Source organism: Macaca mulatta, chromosome 15 (genome assembly GCF_049350105.2).
Source record: "Macaca mulatta isolate MMU2019108-1 chromosome 15, T2T-MMU8v2.0, whole genome shotgun sequence".
Lineage (NCBI taxonomy): Eukaryota > Metazoa > Chordata > Mammalia > Primates > Cercopithecidae > Macaca > Macaca mulatta.
The window spans coordinates 56,922,306-56,943,040 of NC_133420.1; the positions used below are offsets into that span (position 1 = coordinate 56,922,306).

The following is a 20,735-nucleotide window of genomic DNA, read 5'->3' on the forward strand; positions in this document are numbered from 1 at the left end:
CCCCACTATCTGGGACTACAGGCACCACCAGCATGCCCAGTTAATTCTTTTTTTTTTTTTTTTTTTTGTATTTTTAGTAGAGACGGCGTTTCACTGTGTTAGCCAGGATGGTCTCCATCTCCTGACCTCGTGATCCGCCCGCCTCGGCCTCCCAAAGTGCTGGGTTACAGACGTGAGCCACCGCACCCAGCAGTAAAAGACTTTTAACAGTGGTTTTTGCACCAGCCAAAGATGAAGGAACTGGCTTGTATCTTTCCATTAAGTTTCAAATTACTCTCTGGAAGCTCCCTTGAAAGTGTAGGTCAGCACAGAGGAGGGGTGAGCATGCTGAGTCACCTATCACCCCACTGTGTTTTATCCACTGGTTTGTTTATAGTTTCTCTAAAGATTTCTTTCCAAAAAGACCAGGTTAAGAAAAAAAAAAAGGAAAGTCTTTAAAATTCACTGGATCTTTAATGCCCGCTAGCTGTAACCTTTTATCAATCTAAGATTCTATAAATGAGGAATTTTGTAAAATACTGTCTTCTTTAACTGAAGATGCCTTCAATTATAAAAGACACACCATATCCCTTTCCTTAACATCTTTTTAGGGGAGAAAAGCAAAATAAATAAGAGTATGCTTATTATGAGATGCACTTCAATTTCAAAAATGTTCAGAAGTATGGTTTTAGGACACACATTCCAGCAAGTAGTCCTAGAGTTTTGGAAAGGGGTGGGTGGGATTGGCCTTCATAAACTTAAATTGCCTGAGTTGTGGTCTCAGCACCTGGGCTAGTCTCAGGCACCGTCTCCTTCCTTTAAAGAAGAAGCAATACACTACAACCCTAAACAATGTGTTCAGCACTAGTTTTTGTTTTGTTGTTGTTGTTGTTTCTGTTCCCAGGCTTCGTAGATGGTGAGGTTATAGCCAAAATCCCGCTTAACTCTTAAAAATTTAAGCTAATTTTCATTCATTTATTTATTCAATCAACAAAAACTTATTGGGCACCTGGCACTATTCTAGAGTCTGGGGACAGAGTAAGAAACAAGACAGATGAGAGTCCCTGACCCCATAGAACTTACATTCTAGCAAGAAAACAAATGTTTAAAAAGTATACAGACAAAACACAATATGTGTTGGGCATGGTGGCTCACGCCTATAATCCCAGCACTTTGGAAGGCAAAGGCAGGTGGATCACCTGAGGTCAGGAGTTCAAGACCAGCCCATCCAACATGGTGAAACCCTGTCTGTACTAAAAATACAAAAATTAGCTGGGCATGGTGGCAACCACCTGTAATCCCAGCTACTTGGGAGACTGAGGCAGGATAATCACTTGAACCCAGGAAGTGGAGGTTGCAGTAATCTGAGACCTTGCCATTGTTCTCCAGTGTAGGCGACAGAGTGAGACTCCACCTCAAACAAAACCAAAACAAAAAACACAACATGATTTCAGATTGTGATAAATGCTATAAGGAAAAGCAAAGCTACTTAAGGATGTAGAAGTTGTGTGGGTTATTTCTGATAAGATGTTATAAAGACTTCTGTGAAATGACATTTAGGCAGGGATATGAATGAGTAAACTATGTAAAAATCGAGTGTAGCATTCCAGGCAGAAAGCACAGCAAGTAGCATAAGTTCCTGAGGTGGACATAGCTTGGCCTGTTTAAGGAGCAATAAGATCAGTATGGCTGGGGTACAAAGAGAAAGAGGGAGTGATCAGAGATGAAGTGGGAGAAGGAAGCTCTTTTAGGTCACAGTTAGGAGCTGGCATTTTATTCTCAGTGTGATGGGAAGTTATTGGAGAGTGACAAGTTTCTGAACCCCCCACTGAGATGCAGAAGAAACATCTTCTGAGCACAATATTGACATCAGTAGTCTTATCTAATCTCCTCTACTGCAAGCCGTTAGATTCCCTCTATTGACCACAAAAGATAAAAGTACAAAGAACACTATACCGTGCTAGAAATCAATGAAAAGGATCAGTCACATGCTACAGACAGGAATTTTTGCAGGATGCAATACAAATGGGATTAGTTTGAAAAAAATGGCCAGTTCTATCTATTACAACACAGTCACAAGAAGGAACAGCTAACCAAGAAGTGGACCCTAGCAGAACTCACCTGTTTACTCAGGGGCTAGGGTCAGAGATGAGGGTGAAGCAAGAGATGATCTCGGGGTATATCTGGACCCCCCCAACAACTCTGGAACAGTTTACTTGATACCGGAAGTCATACCAAGCAGGATTCTTCAGTGTTATTTACTGCCAACTTGCCTTCAACAAGGATAAATATGACTGGCAAATATCCAGGGTGCTACCTTGGCTGGTATCTAACAAGGCAAACCTTGCTATGCAAAGAATAAAGGCATAGACCCAGCTCCATTCTAATAACACAGCAAACAAAAAATGAAGCTCTTTAGTATACAAGTGAATTTCCTAGCCACAAGTACCTCAGGAACTGGTGGTTTCCACACTATCCCCAGTTTGATGCCCAAAGTAGCAAAGAAAAACAACTTAAAAATCAAAATTGTCTATATATCTTTCATTTAGACATCACAAAAACTCTGAGAGATTACATTGTAACTTTCCATGTGAGGCAATCAGAAACTATCCTAAGCTGACTTCTTTAAGAGTGTGCAAATGGGAGCATTTATAGGTGATACAGAGATAAAAAAGAAGAGCATCGATCTATCAGAGAAATATCTTCCCATGAAATACAGTTGCTACAACAAGAGAAATTTTAGAAAATTCCAAATCAAGTGTTTTTGCCAGATTCAAGAGGACTTAGAGCCAGGTGTGTGGCTCATGCTTGTAATCCCAATGCTTTGGGAGGCTGAAGTTGGAGGATCGCTTGAGCCCAGGAGTAAGAGGCTGCAGTGAGCCATGATCACACCACTGCACTGGGTGACAGAGCAAGACCTTGTCTAAAAAAACAAAAAACAAACTTCAAGAGGACCTCAAAACTTCAAATCGAGAGTACATAGTCATGAAACATTAATAAAAAAAAAATCTAGAACCATCTGTTGGTTGTAGTGAGTATGATAAGCCTGTCTGGGTCAAATTTCTTAATCCTATCCTGCCACCTCCTTTCAATACCTTGAAAAATGCCACCGTTGAGAGTATGTGCACAAGTGACAAGTTATGGTCCCGAATCATGATCTCATCTATCCTTGTGAGCTAGGCTGGACTGAATGTCTTGAGCCCAAATGAGTCCTCTTCCTGCCCATGGGGCTTCCTTCACTCTGGTTCTTCCTTAGTCCTCTAAGTGGTGAGAGCAAAGTTTTTAACTGGGAGGGATAACCCAATGTCTTTCCATAGCACCAGCTTCACGGGAGCAAAGGAAGAAGCCATTCAATAGAAAAGACATACCTAAAAAGAGAGAACTCCAAGACCAAGTGGCACTGAAGCATTTATCCTAACCCGGTTCTACATCTGTATCTACACCCTTCTCACTGGAAGTACTGACTTCATTGAGATACCAAAGCAGAAAGCCTTGAGCTCCCCCTAGAGGACGAAGCATGTAGTCAGTATTTCCCGATCCGAGCTCTCTGTAGGCTTCACAAGTCTTGCCTCCCCTTCTCTGGAAGAGGCACGGGCGCCCCTCTTACTGCCTTGGGAACACCTCTTTACAGCACTTACCGCGCTGTGTTATTTGTTACAACTCATCATTCCCTTACACATGTGAACCTCTTGACGGCAATCAGACTGTCATTAGGTTTTCTCGTCTATCTCTTAAAATGGTGTCTGGTGCAAAGCGGGCCCTCAGCAACTGTGTTTGTTAGGGAAATGAAAGCATTCACAAGAAACAAAAAATATTAGCATTCCTGGAATGTTAATATTTTATCTTTCAGTGCTCAGTTATTTCTCCTGCTGTCTTTTCTACTTCTTTACTCCATCACATATTATAACTAGCAACTTACATAGCCCTTGTTCATGCAATATGACACTGAATCCTGCAATTCTATGGGAATAGAATTTCCCTTTTGCCCTTACTAGGAAAGAAAACTGATACTCAAACAGGTGAAGTGAGCTGCTTAAGGTCACATAGCCAGGAAGTATTAGAACAAAGAAACAAAGCCAGGTTTTTCTGACCAGATTTCATGATCGACTAGGTGACTTTACTGTGTTCCTTTGGATTTCTACCAGCTTTAGCCTTAGTTTGTCTGCAGCAGCCACACATGCACACTGCATACACACTATACGCACAGGCACACTGCACATAAATTAGCGAAATGAAGATAACAACTTCTGGCTCTCCCTTCTTCCTGCTTTTATAAAACAATCACTGATTGTAAAGCATTCAAACAATATACTCATTCTCAAGCTTGATTGCACATTGAATCATCTGGGTGATTTTAAAAATTACTAGAACCTGGGTTCACTTCCAGTAGTTCTGACTTAATTAGTCTAGAGTGGGCTAAGCATTCAGATTTTTCATATGTTGTTAATGTACTAAGTTGAGAACCACTGCAATACAGAAAACTGTAAATAATTTTTTTTTTAAATCTGTAATTCCTTGGCCAGGCACAGTGGCTCATGCCTGTAATTCCAGCACTTTGGGAGGCCGAGGCCAGTGGATCACTTGAGGTCAGGAGTTCAAGACCAGCCCAGCCAACATCGTAAAACCCTGTCTCTACTAAAAAATACAAAAATTAGCTGGGCGTGGTAGCGCGCGCCTGTAATCCCAGCTGCTCAGGAGGCTGAGGCAGGAGAATTGCTTGAACCCAGGAGACGGAGGTTGCAGTGAGCCGAGATCATGCCACTGCATTCCAGCCTGGGCAATAGAGCAAGACTCAGTCTCAAAAAAAAAATATATATATATATATAATTCCACCACTCTGAGATGCTGACCACTATAGTTAATATTTTGGTAATTTCTCTTCTCTTTGCATAGAAGCATACATCCAGTGTTACAAAACAGGGATAACATACATGTGGTTTTGTAACTTAGTTTCTTTACCTGCACCCTTCTCCTCACCTGTATGTGTGTGTATGTCTGTATGTCTGTAGTGCGTACTTATATGTACACTTTAATGGCCTTATAGTATTTCACTGTATAAAGGTAATACAATCACTTAAAATCTCCTCCAGATATATAGATAGATGATAGATAGATTTTCTGTTAAAATAATTACTTCAGTAAACACCCTTTGTATATACTATTAAGCCACCAGGCTTGTTATAGCATCATTATTTATCTAATCTGATTTACAAGTTATTACAACATTTTCTCCTCACCAATAAATTAAGAAAAGTGAGAGAGGATGCAAGGAGGAAAAAAAAAAAGATATGAAAGGCAAGTCCAGGAAACAGAAAACCCATCTCTCTTACATATTTTCTGGGCTTATTTTGGACACATATTAGAATTATGCCCTTTGTTTGAAACCAGGGACGACCCATTTCCCAACCCTGATTTCCTTGGAGCCCTTTTTCTGTAGCCCAGGGAGGGGTGAACAAGAAGCAGCACACCATAAAAAAGGATGAGTTTGTGTCCTTTGTAGGGACATGGATGCAGCTGGAAACCATCATTCTCAGCAAACTATCGCAAGAACAGAAAACCAAACACCGCATGTTCTCACTCATAGGTGGGAACTGAACAATGAGATCACTTGGACTCTGGAAGGGGAACATCACACACTGGGGCCTATTATGGGGAGGGGAGGGGGGAGGGATGGCATTGGGATTTATACCTGATGTAAATGATGAGTTGATGGGTGCTGATGAGTTGATGGGTGCTGATGAGTTGATGGATGCAGCACACCAACATGGCACAAGTATACATATGTAACAAACCTGCACTTTGTGCACATGTACCCTAGAACTTAAAGTAAAGAAGAAGAAGAAGAAGAAGAAGAAGAAGAAGAAGAAGAAGAAGAAGAAGAAGAAGAAGGAGGAGGAGGAGGAGGAGGAGGAGGAGGAGGAGGAGGAGGAGGAGGAGGAGGAGGAGGAGGAGGAGGAGGAAGAAGAAGAAGAAGAAGAAGAAGAAGAAGAAGAAGAAGAAGAAGAAGAAGAAGAAGAAGAAGAAGAAGAAGAAGAAGAAGAAGAAGAAGAAGTAGTATATATTCCAGAGGCAGGGTCTCAGCAGGGTGTTCATCAGCCACAAGAGGTCACTAGGGGGATTAACAAAACCCTCTGCTTCTCTGAGCAAACTCTCCCAGGTGAACACACTAGTTTTCAGGATGTGTTGGCAATGGTAGAAATGATAGGAATAGAGTGATCTGACAGGATACTAGAATTCTGAATTTATTGTAGACATTGATTTGCTGCAAGATGTAAAGAAAAACATTTCTTTTCCGAATCACACCAGCGTTGTTTTAGGAGTTATCTTGCCATCATAGAAAAGGAGAGAGAAGTGATTATGCTCATAGGCTTTGGAGCCATAAATACTGAAATCATATCTCATTTCAGTATTACCTTCAGTAAGTTGCATGAGCTTCCGTTTCCTCATCTGGAAAATGTGCACAATGAATGATGATACCTAATAAATGAAATAAGCCTGCAAAATGCTAGGTACATGTTAAAAGCTAAATAAATATTAGTTGGGTTTGTGTCTGTGTTTGATATTGGAGGGGAGATGAGTTTGGTTTGGGGCATTTTGAATTGGACATGCTGTTGAAATATCAAAATAGAGACAATAGCAAGAGCAGAGGGAAACATTTGTGGTCATATACTGCTCATGAGGGTGTTAACTAAACATGGTGACATACTCTCTTTGTTATACAATTGGCAGTACGTTTTGAGAACTAAAAGTGTTTTCGTTAGTCAGGATACAAAGTATATAAAAGGGACCCCAAAATACCACAGCTTAAACTAGGTCATAATTTATTTCAATCTCATTTAACATCCAGTAGACAGGCAGTCCAGGGCTTCCGCCATCCAGAGCTGACTTTGAGGGTTTCTCTTGTGTAGTCACACAGAGCCCTACAATCAGAAGGGTCTGACGTGTAGCTTGATGCTCTGCTGCTGCCATCTTGAAATTCTTCATAATTTCTTCTTTGAATTTGTATTTTGTAAGTCAAATCCAATGGGACAATGAAGCATGAACATAAACAGAGGAATACACACTAGGTGCACCTGTCCTTCCTTTGTGTGACACCTGTCATTCACAGTAGGTATATCATGTCATGCCACCATGTTTGAATGTAGTAACGGCGATGCTCTCTGACCGCAGAATCCCAGTGGATCCACGATGCATGGGAGTTTAGGGAGACTCCAAGTGAGCACAAGTTAAGTGTGTTATGTCTATGACTAAAGAAGGATCTGGGAGAGAGTACTGACAGATCCCAAAAGGCCAAGCTTTCCATTCAAACTAGACTTGCTTCTGTTCCAGAAAGAAAGCAATGGCATTGTAAAAAACATGAACAACCAAGAAACTCCATCACATCCTTTACTACTTGTGCTACTTGCCTGTATCAGCCAGCCACTTCTTTGAAAATGATGACACAGAAAGGGAACAAGGGTAACCTGTAGTTCCTTTTCCTGTCAGTCCTTCCTTACTCATCAGTAGGTGGAAGGCAGAGAATGTTGATATAATGTATTTTATCAAGCAGTGAAATAGAAACAGTTGAATTTTTTGTGTGTGCATTGTTCCTATTCTTCTGGTAAGAATGAACTACATATTCATGTATGAACCACAAAATACAAATTATAATTTTTATGATTCTACATGAGTTAAATGTTCTTATATCTGCATTTAAAATGGGTGTGGCACAATATAAAAATGAAAATTTATACTGATTCAAACTTTTAGTTTTCTTTACTTAAAATGACATTAAAAAGTAACAAAAATCCTGTAAGAAATGAAAAGAACTTGGAAGAAAGATAAACTTCGTATTTTATTACCTTTAATGGCACTTCCCCCTCTTTTTTGAACAAGAGGGCTTATATTTCCATATCGCACTGAGCCCCACAAATTATGTAGCCAGCCCTGCTATATTTTCCACTTGTGAGTTCTGTGTCTGCTTCAGCTTTTGCTATCTTCTCACCAGTAAAGAGCGGGGAAAAAACAACAATGACAGGCAATTGAAGCATAATTCTTTCTGTTTGTTTGTTTGTTTTTGTTTTTTGAGACAGAGTCTCGCTCTGTCGCCCAGGCTGGAGTGCAGTGGCATGATCTCTACTCACTGCAACCTCGTCTCCTGGGTTCAAGTGATTCTCCTGCCTTAGCCTCCTGAGTAGCTGGGATTATAGGTGCGCACCATCACACCGGGCTAATTTTTGTATTTTTAGTAGAGGCGAGGTTTCACCATGTTGTTCAGGCTGGTCTTGAACTCCTGACCTCGTGATCCTCCCACCTCGGCCTCCCAAAGTGCTGGGATTACAGGTGTGAGCCACTGTGCCTGGCAAAGCATAATTCTTTAATGGGCCCACATCATTACACTCACATCTCACTAACCAGACTTCAGTCACACAGGCACATCTAGTTGCCAGGCTGGCTATATAGAAATATCATTAACGAAGTAGCTATAGACCCAGCTAAAACTCTACTTTAGAAGGGGAAAATGGATATTGGGGAACAATTTGCAGTTGGCCACAGAATTAATTCAATTTGATCTAATATTTCTAGTCTTTGAAGTGTATGAATGAGAAAAGCAGTGGTGTATAAAAAGCTTTACCTATAAGGTTATTCATTGCATCTTTATGTATAATAACAGCAAACAATTAGAAATAAGCAGACTTCCAATAAAAGAAGTTGGTTTGTTACAAGAAAAACTTGGGACTTTAATGTCCCCTCCAAACTGAGAAGGAACGAAGACACCAAAGAATGACTTGAACAAGTCCAGCTTAACGAGTAGCTGAGTTTATTAGGACTTATGCACAGGGCACTCCTGGATGGTGACGGGACAGCTCTAGAGATCCGCACCACCTCCCATCTCTACACCACTTTTAAGCTAATTTCTGGCTCTTTGCCTGCTGTGTTTGAGCAATGAGACTGTTTTTCTTGGTAGGTTCTCAGATACTCTCCAGGGTATTTGGGTTTTCAGGAACACTTGTTTGGTTCTCTGCTGAGCATCATGACTGTGAGTCACTGCCCAGCCTTCAGGGTTCAGGCAGCAGACATATACCCTCAAGTAACCTGGTGGGGGCTTGTCACACTACCAGTCAAATAAATAAAGGCATATCTATATCTTAGAATATTATAGACCTATTAAAAATTACATTCTCAGAGATGGTTTTTCTGTGATTATGTCATAGGAAAATGCTCAAGATGTAATGGAATATGAAAAAGCAGAATGCAAAACCCTACATATAATGCAATTTAGTGGCACTTTTTCAACTATGGGGGTGGTGTCTGGGTTTATCCAGGGATCAAAAGGACAAGACTACAGGCCTCACAGGGTAAATTTCTCATGGCATATGGTTTGAACTATAGCCCTGCAGCATCAGAAGCTGGATTTTATTTATAGGCTCAGAACAGATACATTTCTCAAAGTGAACATCTTAACCAGGATCATAAGATAAAAACATAGATCCAGAAGACTAGTTATTCATTTACAATAAGGTGTAATAGTGACATAAACTGTGTGTGTGTGTGTGTATATGTGTGTGTGTGTATTAGTCCATTTTCACACTGCTGATAAAGACATACCCCAAACTGGGCAATTTACAGAAGAAAGAAGATTATTGGACTTGTATTTCCACATGGCTGGGGAGGCCTCACAATTATGGCAGAAGGTAAAAGGACGTCTCACATGGCAGCAGACAAGAGAAGAGAGAACTTGTGCAGGTAAATTCCCCTTTTTAAAACCATCAGATCTTGTGAGACTTATTCACTATCACAAGAACAGCATAGGAAAGACTTGCCCCCATGATTCAATTACCTCCTACCAGGTCCTTCCCACAACACATGGGAATTCAACATGAGACTTGGGTGGGGATGCAGCCAAACCATATCATTCCACCATGGCCCCTCCCAAATCTCGTGTCCTCACATTTCAAAACCAATCATGCCTTCCTAACAGTCCCACAAAGTCTTAACTCACTTCAGCATTAACTCGAAAGTCCACAGTTCAAAGTCTCATCTGAAACAAGGTGAGTCCCTTCTGCCTATGAGCCTGTAAAATCAAAACCAAGTTAGTTACTTCCTAGACACAATGGGGGTACAGGCATTGGGTAAATATAACCATTCCAAATTGGCCAAAACAATGGGGCTACAGGCCCCATGCAAGTCCAAAATCCAGCAGGTCAGTCAAATCTTAAAGTTCCAAAATGATCTCCTTTGACATCATGTCTCACATCTGGGTCACACTAATGTAAGAGATGGGTTCCTATGGTCTTGGGCAGCTCTGGCCCTGTAGCTTTGCAGGGTACAGGCTCCCTCCCGGCTGCCTTCATGGGCTGGTATTGAATGTCTGCAGCTTTTCCAGGCACACTGTGCAAGCTGTCAGTGATCTACAATTCTGGGGTCTGGAGGACGGTGGCCATCTTTCTCACAGCTCCACTAGGTGGCGCCCCAGTAGGGACTCTGGTTAGAGACTCTGACCCCCACATTTCCCTTCTGCACTGCCCTAGCAGAAGTTTTCCATGAGGGCCCCACCCCTGCAGAAACTTCTGCCTAGGAATCCAGGCATTTCTATACATCTTTTGAAATCTAGGCAGAGGTTCCCAAACCCCAATTCTTCACTTCTGTGCACCTGCAGGCTCAACACCACATGGAAGCTGCCAAGGCTTGTGGCTTCCACAGTCTGAGGCAACAACCCAAGCTGTACATTGGCCCCTTTTAACCATGGATGGAGTGGCTAGAATGCAGGGTACCAAGTCCCTAGGCTGCACAGGGCAGGAGGGCGCTGGACCCAGCCCATGAAACCATCTTTTCTTCCTAGGCCTCCTGACCTGTGATGGGAGGGGCTGCCATGAAGACCTCTGACATGCCCTGGAGACATTTTCCCTTTGTCTTGGTGATTAACATTTGGCTCCTCTTTACTTATGCAAATTTCTGCACCTGGCTTGAATTTCTCCTCAGAAAATGGGATTTTCTTTTCTATCACATCATCAGGCTACAAATTTTCTGAACTTCTATGCTCTGTTTCCCTTTTAAAACTGAATGCCTTTAACATTACCCAAGTCACCTCTTGAATGCTTTGCTGCTTATAAATTTCTTCTGCCAGATACCCTAAATCATCTCTCTCAAGTTCAAAGTTCCACAAATCTCTAGGGCAGGGGCAAAATGCCGCTGGTCACTTCGCTAAAACATAACAAGAGTCACCTTTGCTCCAGTACTCAAAAAGTTCTTCATCTCCATCTGAGACCAACTTAGCCTGGATTTCATTATCCATATCATTACCAGCATTTTTGTCAAAGCCATTCAACAAGTCTCTAGGGAGTTCCACACTTTCTCACATTTTCCTGTCTTCTTCTGAGCCCTCCAAAGTGTTCCAATGTCTGCCTGTTACCCAGTTCCAAAGTCATTTTCACATTTTTGGGTATGTTTTCAGCAGCATCCCACTCTACTGGTATCAATTTGCTGTATTAGTCCATTTTCACACTGCTGAGAAAGACATACCCAAGAGTGGGTAATTTATACAAGAAAGAGGTTTAATAGACTTACAGTTCCATGTGGCTGGAGAGGCCTCACAATCATGGCAGAAGGCAAGGAGGAGCAAGTCACATCTTACATGGATGGCAGAAGGCAAAGAAAGAGCTTGTGCAGGAAAACTCCCCGTTAGATAACCATCAGATATCATGAGACTTATTCACTACTACGAGAACAGCATGGGAAACACCTGTCCCCTTGGTTCAATTACCTCCCACCAGGTCCTTCCCACATGTGGGAATTCAAGAGGAGATTTGGGCGGGGACACAGCCAAACCCTATCTGTGTGTGTGTGTGTGTGTGCATATCTATGTATATATAATTATATATATCATCCCATATATATGATATAAATATAGAGAGATGATAATACAGCATGGCCAAGGAAATTTCAGTCACACAAAAAGATAGACGGTTTTATTCTTAAGGAATTATCCGAGAGGGTTTTTTGAGAAAAGCAGCCAGAGTGAGACAACAACTACATTTCTTAGAGGGTCTTAACTTCTCTCTGTAAAGAATTACAGACAAATGGAGGCATAGAGCTTCTATGCCCTCCAGCTGTTTTCAGGACTCCTGGTGCAGCTGGTGAGCAGAAATACTAGTGTTGGCTTCCATCTCCTGTGGAGAAGAGATGTGGTGTGGCCCAAGGAAGGAGTACCGAAATTAATCTGTTCTAAAGACTTGTCTGGGAGACCTTTGGAAGAGAGGAAAGGGAGGGTGTGAGATAGTGAGAGACTCTGGAGTATTTATGGAGTGAAAAATCAAAGAAAAGTGGGTATAAAGAAGTGTTACTGTGCTTATGAATCTGATCTTTGTTAACGTCCCTTGAGAAACACGAATATACTTTTAAATTATTTTTTCATTACTTCTGATTACATGTGTTCATGGCAGGACTGAATTCCATGGGACTTTGGTTTATAATCAAGTAATATTCCAAGGATACAAATGATATAAAGTAATTAATGATATCAAAATCTTAATATTAACAGTAAAAAAACAAAAAAAAATTATTTGTAATGGCCCCAAAGACTTTGATAATACTCAACATCTATTCTTCTTTTTGACAGATGAAACATTTAAGATATATATCCATTCAAGCTGGGAGTGGTGGCCCAAGCCTGTAGTCTTAGCTACTCCCGAGCCTGACGCAAGAGGAACACTCAGGATCACTCCTGAGCCCAGGAGTTTGGGGCTGTAGTGCACAATTAATGTGTCTGTGAATAGCCACTGCACTCCAACCTGGGCAACATAGAAAGCCTCCATCTCTAAAAAAATAAAAATAAAAATAAAAACCTACAACCTGCATTCTTTTCAAAAATAATTTTGAGAGACTATATACACTTTTGCATTTTAAATGAGTATCTAGGTTTCATTACAAATGTAAATAATTCCAAAGGATGTCATATCCAGTATGTTTTAACAATGGTCACCCTTTTAAGTACAAATCATGGAATCTTAAACAAGATAATGATTAAATACCCATTAAAGAAAATTACATGTTAAAGTTCAAAACATTTACATTATTCGGTTCCACATCCCTCACAGAACTTTATATAAATGTAATATATTTTTAGGCTTGGAAGTTTTATTGATAAACATATCATACTTCTCTGCAACAAACTAGAAAACTTCCTTAGTTTTCTATAACCTTAGAGGTCTAACACTGCACAGTTCAACACTCTTGCCACTGGCAACACATGGCTAGTAAGTACTTGAAATGAGATTAGAGTGAATACGGTACACATTTTTAAATTATATTTAAGTTTTAAAATTAAAATGGTTGTCTAATTTTCTCCATAGAGATCTTACCTATTTGCCAGGTTTATGTCTAAATATTTTATGCTGTTTGATGATTTTGGAAATGATTTTTATAAAGATACATTTTCCGTTTGTAGTTGGAGATATTTATATATGTCTGAGCACCTGTTCTTTGCCTGGTAATGTGTTGCTTTAATACACTAAGGTGACACATTTTATCGTACTTGTAAGGTTAGTTCAGCAGACTGTGCTGTTGCCCAGAATTATGGTTACTTATGAACTATACTTTTTAGTAAGCTGCCTGGAGACATATGGTTTTTATGTTGCTATTTCTCTTTTCTGGAACATCCGCCTGGGATTTGCACAGGACAATTGTGCTTGCTCTTGGAAGGTCACATGGATTTGACTGTAGCTCTGCTCACTGATGTGCAGCAACTGTTGGCTCCCGCCGCCTCCAGGATCCAACTCACTGGACATCGCTGCCTCTTCGGCCACCAGGTACCTGTGCGCCGCCTTGTGACGGGTTTAGTGCGGCGTCCGGGACTAGAAAAGGGTCAGTCCGCTCCCTGTGGAGCTCTCGGTTCTGAGCGGTTTGTTTCTCCTTCGCAGCCGCTTGTTCCTGACAGCCGGACACAGCGGCCGCCGTCTTTCCACGAGAGAGACCTGGTCGGGATAGGATCCCCGCCCTAGCCCTGCACCTCCAGCCCTAAATAGACAGCCCACCTCCGCCCTGCATGACCGACCCGGCTCTGACGGTGTCCCCGCCTCCAACCTGGACCGCCAGCACCTCCTGCAGGAGCCCGGCGCCGCTGCCTCGCACCGGCCGGAGCGGCTGCCTCCGCAGCGGTTCTGCTGTTATTAATGTTTTAAGATTGTCAGTCGCCTGCCTGCCTGCCTGCCTGCCTGCCCGCCCCCTTTCTTTCTTTCCTGTTTCTTTCTTTCGTTTTCTTTCTTTCTTTCTTTCTTTCTTTCTTTCTTTCTTTCTTTCTTTCTTTCTTTCTTTCTTTCTTTCTTTCTTTCTCTCTTTCTTTCTTTCTTTCTCTTTTCTTTCTCTTTCTTTCGTTCTTTCTTCCTTTCTTGCTTTTTCTTGCTTTTCTTTCTTTCTCTTTCTTTTTCTTTTTTCCTTCCTTCCTTCCTGTCTTCCTTCCTTCCTCCCTCCCTTCCTCTTTCTTTCCTTCCTTCCTTCCCGTTTTACTTTCTTTCTTTCAACTTTCTTTCTCCTTTCTTTCTCTCTTCCCTTCCTTACTTCCTTTCTTTCTTTTTTTCTCTCTTTATTCTTTGCTTGCCCTTTCTTTCTCTCCCTCCCTCTCTCCTTCCTTCCTTCCTCTCTGTTTTCTTTCTTTCTTTTTTGGTTCTTTCCTCTTTCTCTCTCTGTTTGTTTTGAGACAGTCTCACTCCTTTGCCTAGACTGGAGTGCAGTGGCGTGAGCCCAGCTCACTGCAGCCACACCTCCCAGGCTCAAGCGATTCTCCTGCCTCAGCCTCCGAGTAGCTGGGGCTACAGGCATGTGCCACCACGCCTGGCTAATTTTTGCATTTGCAGTAGAGATAGGGTTTCATCATATTGCCCAGACTTGTCTCAAACTTCTAGGCTCAAGCTTTCCTATAATAAAAAAAAATAGATTTTCCAACAGCATTAATAGATTAAAAATATAATAAGAAAATGTCCAATTTAACATAACATAAATCTTTTTAAAACAAACTTAAGACGTGCACAGGGCCACTTGTCAAAAGAACTACAAATATTTAATGAATTATAAAAATTAAGATGTGAATAGAGAAGCATATTATTTTTCTTGATGGTAAGTTTCACTAACATATCAATTGTTTCCTAATTTGTTTATAAGTTTAGCATAATTTCAATCAAAATATCAAATTGGGAACTTCATGAAATCATTCTGAACTGTGTTTAGAAAATTAAGAGGTAGTGAGAGCAATAAATGTTGGAAGGAGATTGTGAGGAATCTATTCTTTCAGATGTCTAAATGCATCATAAAGCTACAATCAATAAAACAGTGTTAAGAATAGCACAACTATTCCTAATTTTCCAATCAGATGGGGATCTCTGAGCACTTCATAAAGAGCATAGCCTATAGAGATTATTGGACAATAGCCCGAGAGTAAGTTGAATAGACCTTTTTCTGATGATGACCTTCAGACAAATCAGATGGTGTCATACCAAAAGCACACAAGTGCTGTTCCTTCAAAGTTATTCCAGTAGGAAAAGTGTAGGCACAAGTATACAAGGTTCTCATTCTTGATACCTCTGAGATCATTCAAACTAGATGGACTGCATCTTCTTCAAGCAATCCTCCCCTAATATTTCTTTGCAGTGATTGTTTGCTAAATCATTAGGGAACTGGAGGCCAAGTTTATAATCCTTTGCTGTGGAATAAAGATACATGTGTATATACCTATATATATGTGTGATTCATATATAAGATACATATGTATATAAACAATCAAGATAGGTGAAAGACAGGTCCTTTCAAAGGCCAAGGGACACACAGGCTACTTCCATACTTTTAAGTTTCCAGCAAATATAATAAAAGCGAAGAAATGGCAAAACCACAGTTACCGAAACTTGTGGTATAAATTGGATTTACACATTTAGTAAAGTAATGCTTTAAATCCATGCATAAAGCAATAACTGTGTGTAACACTCATTTGATGATAACATCCAAAATGAATTTTAGGCCTGATATGATTTGGATGTGTGACCCCTCCAAATTTCATGTTGAAATGTGATCTGCGATGCTGAAGGTGGGGCCAGGTGGGACATATTAAATCATGGGGTAGATCCCTCATGAATAGCTTAGCACCACTCCCTTGGTAATGAGTGAGTTCTCTTTTGGTTAGTTCCCTCGAGATCTGGTTATTTCAGTCTGGGACCTCCCTCTGCTCTCTCTTGCTCCCTCTTGACATGTGATATGCTGGCTCCCCCTTTGCCTTCTATTATGACTAAAAAGCTTCCTGAGGCCTTCACCAGAAGCTGAGCTGATGTTGGTGCCATGCCTGTACAGCCTGCAGAACCGTCAGCTGAAATAAACCTCTTTTCTTTATAAATTAGCCAGTCTCAGATATTCCTTTGTAGCAATCCCTTTTAGCTGTGTCCCCACCCAAATCTCATCTTGAACTGTAGTTCCCATAATCCCCACGTGTCATGGGAGGGACCTGGTGGGAGGCAATTGATGGTGGTTACCCCCATGCTGCTGTTCTCATGGTAGTGAGTGCATTCCCATGAGATCTGATGGTTTTATAAGGAGCTTTTCTCCCTTATGCTTGGCACTTGTCCTTGCTGCCGCCATGTGAAGAAGGACGTGTTTGCTCTTCCTTCTGCCATGATTGTAAGTTTCCTGAGGCCTCCTCAGCCATGCTGAACTCTAAGTCAATTAAACCTCTTTTCTTTATAAATTACCCAGTCTTGGGTGCGTCTTTATTAACAGCGTGAGAACAGACTAATACACAACCCAAACAGATTAACACAAAGCTTTCTTGAATGTGAAGCTCAGACTCTCCCCTAGCATTCGTCTGATGAAAGTTAAGGAGCCAGACCATTCAGCCTCTACTCAGCAGATAACCACACACGTGTGGAAGCCGATACAAGTTTACTCCATTTCAAAAATTGTCTTTACTTTATTTCAAATGAGTGCCTAAAACACCAGATATTTATTGTCTGTATATTACTAACCAAGTAGCTCTAGTCTTGGCTAGATTTCCTACATGCCTACGATAAAAACATTGATACATACCTAATTTTATGCAGTGTTATTCTTGGTTTTAGCAAGCAAATGTGTGTCTTTTCTTGTGTGGACTTTGAGTTTTACAACCCAGTTTAAAGAGGGTGGATGTCTATTTAAAACATGGCTTCAGGTTCTAAAACACCTGTGTCTTCCCTTGCCTTTCTTCCTGGCAATGATTAGCTAACAAGGCCAGTGTCTGTTCTGGTTATGTCTAGCTCAAGAAAATGAAATTACATCATCTGGGTATAAAGGAACGCTTGTCCTTTGTTAATTCTTCTCTGGTGTTTTCTTGTCTATTTCATCCCCACAGTCACAGAGCAAAGGGGCAGGGGAGAAAACAGATACATAGAAGGACTGCTCCTCATCACAGCTCAGCATCCAACTCCGTCCTCCATTTCTTACCAACAAACACACCTGTGAGTTCTATCTCGGAGCGGAAACCCTCTACACATTCCCAACCTGTTTGCAGTTTCCTTATTTTGATTCTTTCCTGCAGTCTCAGAGGAAAAGAGACTGCCTTTTCTCTGAACTCATTTGTAGCACTCCCTTTTGCCTCTCCTGTAGCCTCACAACACAACTTTGGAATATACTTAAAAGAGAAACTAAAATTGTGATGCAATACCAAAAGTGCCTTTTAAGGAATATGGAACGTGTTAAAGGAAGAAAAATGTTTTTGTGAGTCAACTTGTTGCTAGCAGAACAGATAGCCCTGTCCGATAGGCCAGTACATTGATCTGTTTGGAAATATAAAGTATAAAGATGAGTTGAAGACTGCTGCCCAGGGGAGAAGAAGTAACTCAGATCTCTGAGTGAAATAGGTGAGGAGGAGAGATGAGAAAGGAGAGAAGAGAAGCAGAGTTTGAAGCAGTGAATGAAACACACCATACATGGTGTCTCATATATGGTGGGGTATTTCAAAGGACTTCTACAAATAAGGATGACTAATGCTCAATTTTATTTATTTTCTTTCTTCTTTTTCTCTTCCTGTGATCAGTTGACAGGATTAAGGCTCAATTTTAAATGGATCTGTTGCCACCATGTAATTCCCATTTCTCTTTGTAAACTTTTAGTTATGTCCACATAAAGGCTTATTGAAAGTGAAATTTGTTTGTTTGTTTGTTTGTTTGTTTGTTTTGAGGTTTTATGGAAATCAAATAAAGGGAACCAAGTTTCCCATCATGGCACTGGCAGGGCTGGTACAAGGGCCTGCTGTGATGAGCCAGGTACTTGACTGAACTGAGTCAGTGAAATGAGAAGCTGTGAGCCAAAGTGACTTTAATATCATAACTCTCTTGGGAAGTTCCCCCAAATTAGGGGAAGGCATTGAACTTTCTGGAAGTTGTAGAATGAAGATTGGAGCCAGCCCTTTCTGGATCTAAAAAGGCAAGGAGAACCCAGCTGAGATCTGAGCTATACATACCTGTGTGTGATCCTGCCTTCTCTTCCCTATTACACCTGAGTCAAAAGGGACCCTCACTTTTGCAGAATCTCTATAGGCAGCTTCCCTCCTAGGTCCAGGATGGATAAGGGAGTACATGCATCTTGAGAAAGAAGATGTCAGAGACCATGCCTTTGGGCTTGGAGGAGGGGAGAGGGCACTGGAGAAATGACTGGCAAATTCAGCGTCACACACTGTGAGCAAGAGGTAGCTGCTTGTTTCCTCTGACTACAACATCCCAGGATATAATTATTGTATTTTCACTTATTCATTTATTTAACAGCTGTATAAGACATAATTGCCGTATCATAAAATTCATCTATTTAAAGCGCAAAATGCAATGGTCTTCAGCAGATTTACAAAGTTGAGCAAGCATCTCCACTATCTAATTTTAGAAAAATGTTGTCATTCCAAAAGAAACCCAGGGTACATTAGCGGTTACTCCCCATTTCCTGTGCCCTAACGGATCTAGGCAATACTAATATATTTTTTGCCTCTGTGGATTTGTATATTTTAGATATTGTATATAAATGGAATCATGCAATATGTGAGTTTTTGTGCCTGGCTTTTCGCACTTAGCATAATGTGTTCAAGGTTCATCCACGTTGTATCTTGTATCAGTGCGTCATTCTTCTTTATGACTTAATAATGTTCCATGGTATGGATATATCACATTTTGTTTATCCCTTTGCCAGTTGATGAGCATTTGGGTTGTTTCCACTTTTGGGCTGTTTTGGATGATACTGCTATGAATACTAGGGTGTGTGTTTACGTGGATATATGTTTTTATTTCTCTTTGGTAGATACCTAGGAGTGGAATTCCTGGGTCATATGGTAAAAAGACGTAATTATTTTTTAATAAATGACTGCCTTTCCATTCTTCCCATTTTTTTAACTGACAGTTTTTCCATTCCTCCCTAGGATCAGAGGGTCTCTGTTCTCACTCGGCAAATGACCCAAAAAAGAGCCATTAAAAGGAGTGGCAAAAAGGGCAGGCCTGCCCTGGGACTGGGGTAGGAAATAAATTGAAAGAGCATGAATACCCTCCTTTTCCCCCCTCCAAGGAAGCCAGGACATCTGCTGCCTGGTCATGATCACTCGGCATGCAGCCTCCTGCTGGAGTGCCAGCAATTGGATGAATTTTCCTGGGCTCCTTGCCACAGAGATAACTTGTTCCAACCTCTTATTTACACCTCCATCTGGCACCCCAGTGGGGGATCTAGCACGCCTAAGAGTCAGCTGTGCCACGGAGGACAGGCGTGCTCTGGTGCAGGCCAGCCACACACCTTGAATGATGAGATGGAGGGGTGCTAACGAGGTCAGCTGTCTGCATGCCTGACAGGTTGGGTCTTCCAGCTGCCCAATCTGCTTCTAACTCAGGAAACATGGGTGTAAGGCCTTATCTCTTTATTCAACTTCCCTCCTTCATTCCTTTTTACACTTTCCACAAATAATATTGCCATTTTCTCTGTTTTCCTCAAACCTGCTTCTGCTTCTCTCCATCTTTTCTGAGTGTAAGTTATACCCACGTTTGGTTTATGTAACAGGGGATGAAGTCTTTATTTATAGCTCCCCACTGTCTTCTACAGGGGTACTCTTCTTGGATGCAGGTATACAACCTCCGAGATGAGCTCAGGGTCCAGCTTCATTTTCTGCATAATAAATGGAGAAATCTTTTGAGGGTGGAAGTGAGATGGAGAGATTCCAGATGAAGGACACAGGAGACAATGAGATTGAATACTGTGGGAGCAAAACTTTTGAAAGGACTTCTCTTTAGTGACAGAGAGGGAGAGAGGGATGTGGAGAATGTGGAAAGGAGAAAGGCATAGTGACAGTGATCATCACAGGACCTGTTATTTATATGGTACTTACCTTTGCTAGGCATATGCTTAATGCTTTGATTCATTATTCAACCTAATCTTCCAGCAATGTTGTAGGGTACATTTTATTATTATTTTGCTGAGGAGGAAACTGAGGTTCAAAAAGGTTAGAGAATTTTTCCAAAGTAACCCAGCCTGAAAACTCTGGGCTGGAATTTGAAACAAGTTTGATCTGACTTCAAAGTCCACATTCTTAATAACTAAATTATATTGACACCCCGAGAAGGTTTATAGCTGGACCTTTTGAAGGGCAGAGAGTTGAATTTACAGGTGACTGGATTAATAACCTGGGAAGTGGAGTGGCTCCATTCTTCACTTTGTGTGAGAGCAGGTGGCACTGAGGTGGCCACTGACTGGCCTGCCACCTGCACATGCTACTGGCTGCTTGCCCCTTGCCAGTCTGGGAC

At 41.3% G+C, this 20,735-nt stretch overlaps 1 long non-coding RNA gene across 1 annotated transcript; it reads right to left on the minus strand.

Annotated features, from left to right (window-relative positions):
- Positions 1 to 8,762: 8,762 nt before the first annotated feature.
- LOC144335168 (uncharacterized) lies at positions 8,763 to 13,897 on the minus strand. Its single transcript, XR_013405664.1, has 2 exons — positions 13,771 to 13,897; positions 8,763 to 12,204 (listed from the first exon to the last, which is right to left on the minus strand). It is a non-coding gene; the product is annotated as an uncharacterized LOC144335168 (long non-coding RNA).
- Positions 13,898 to 20,735: the final 6,838 nt, after the last annotated feature.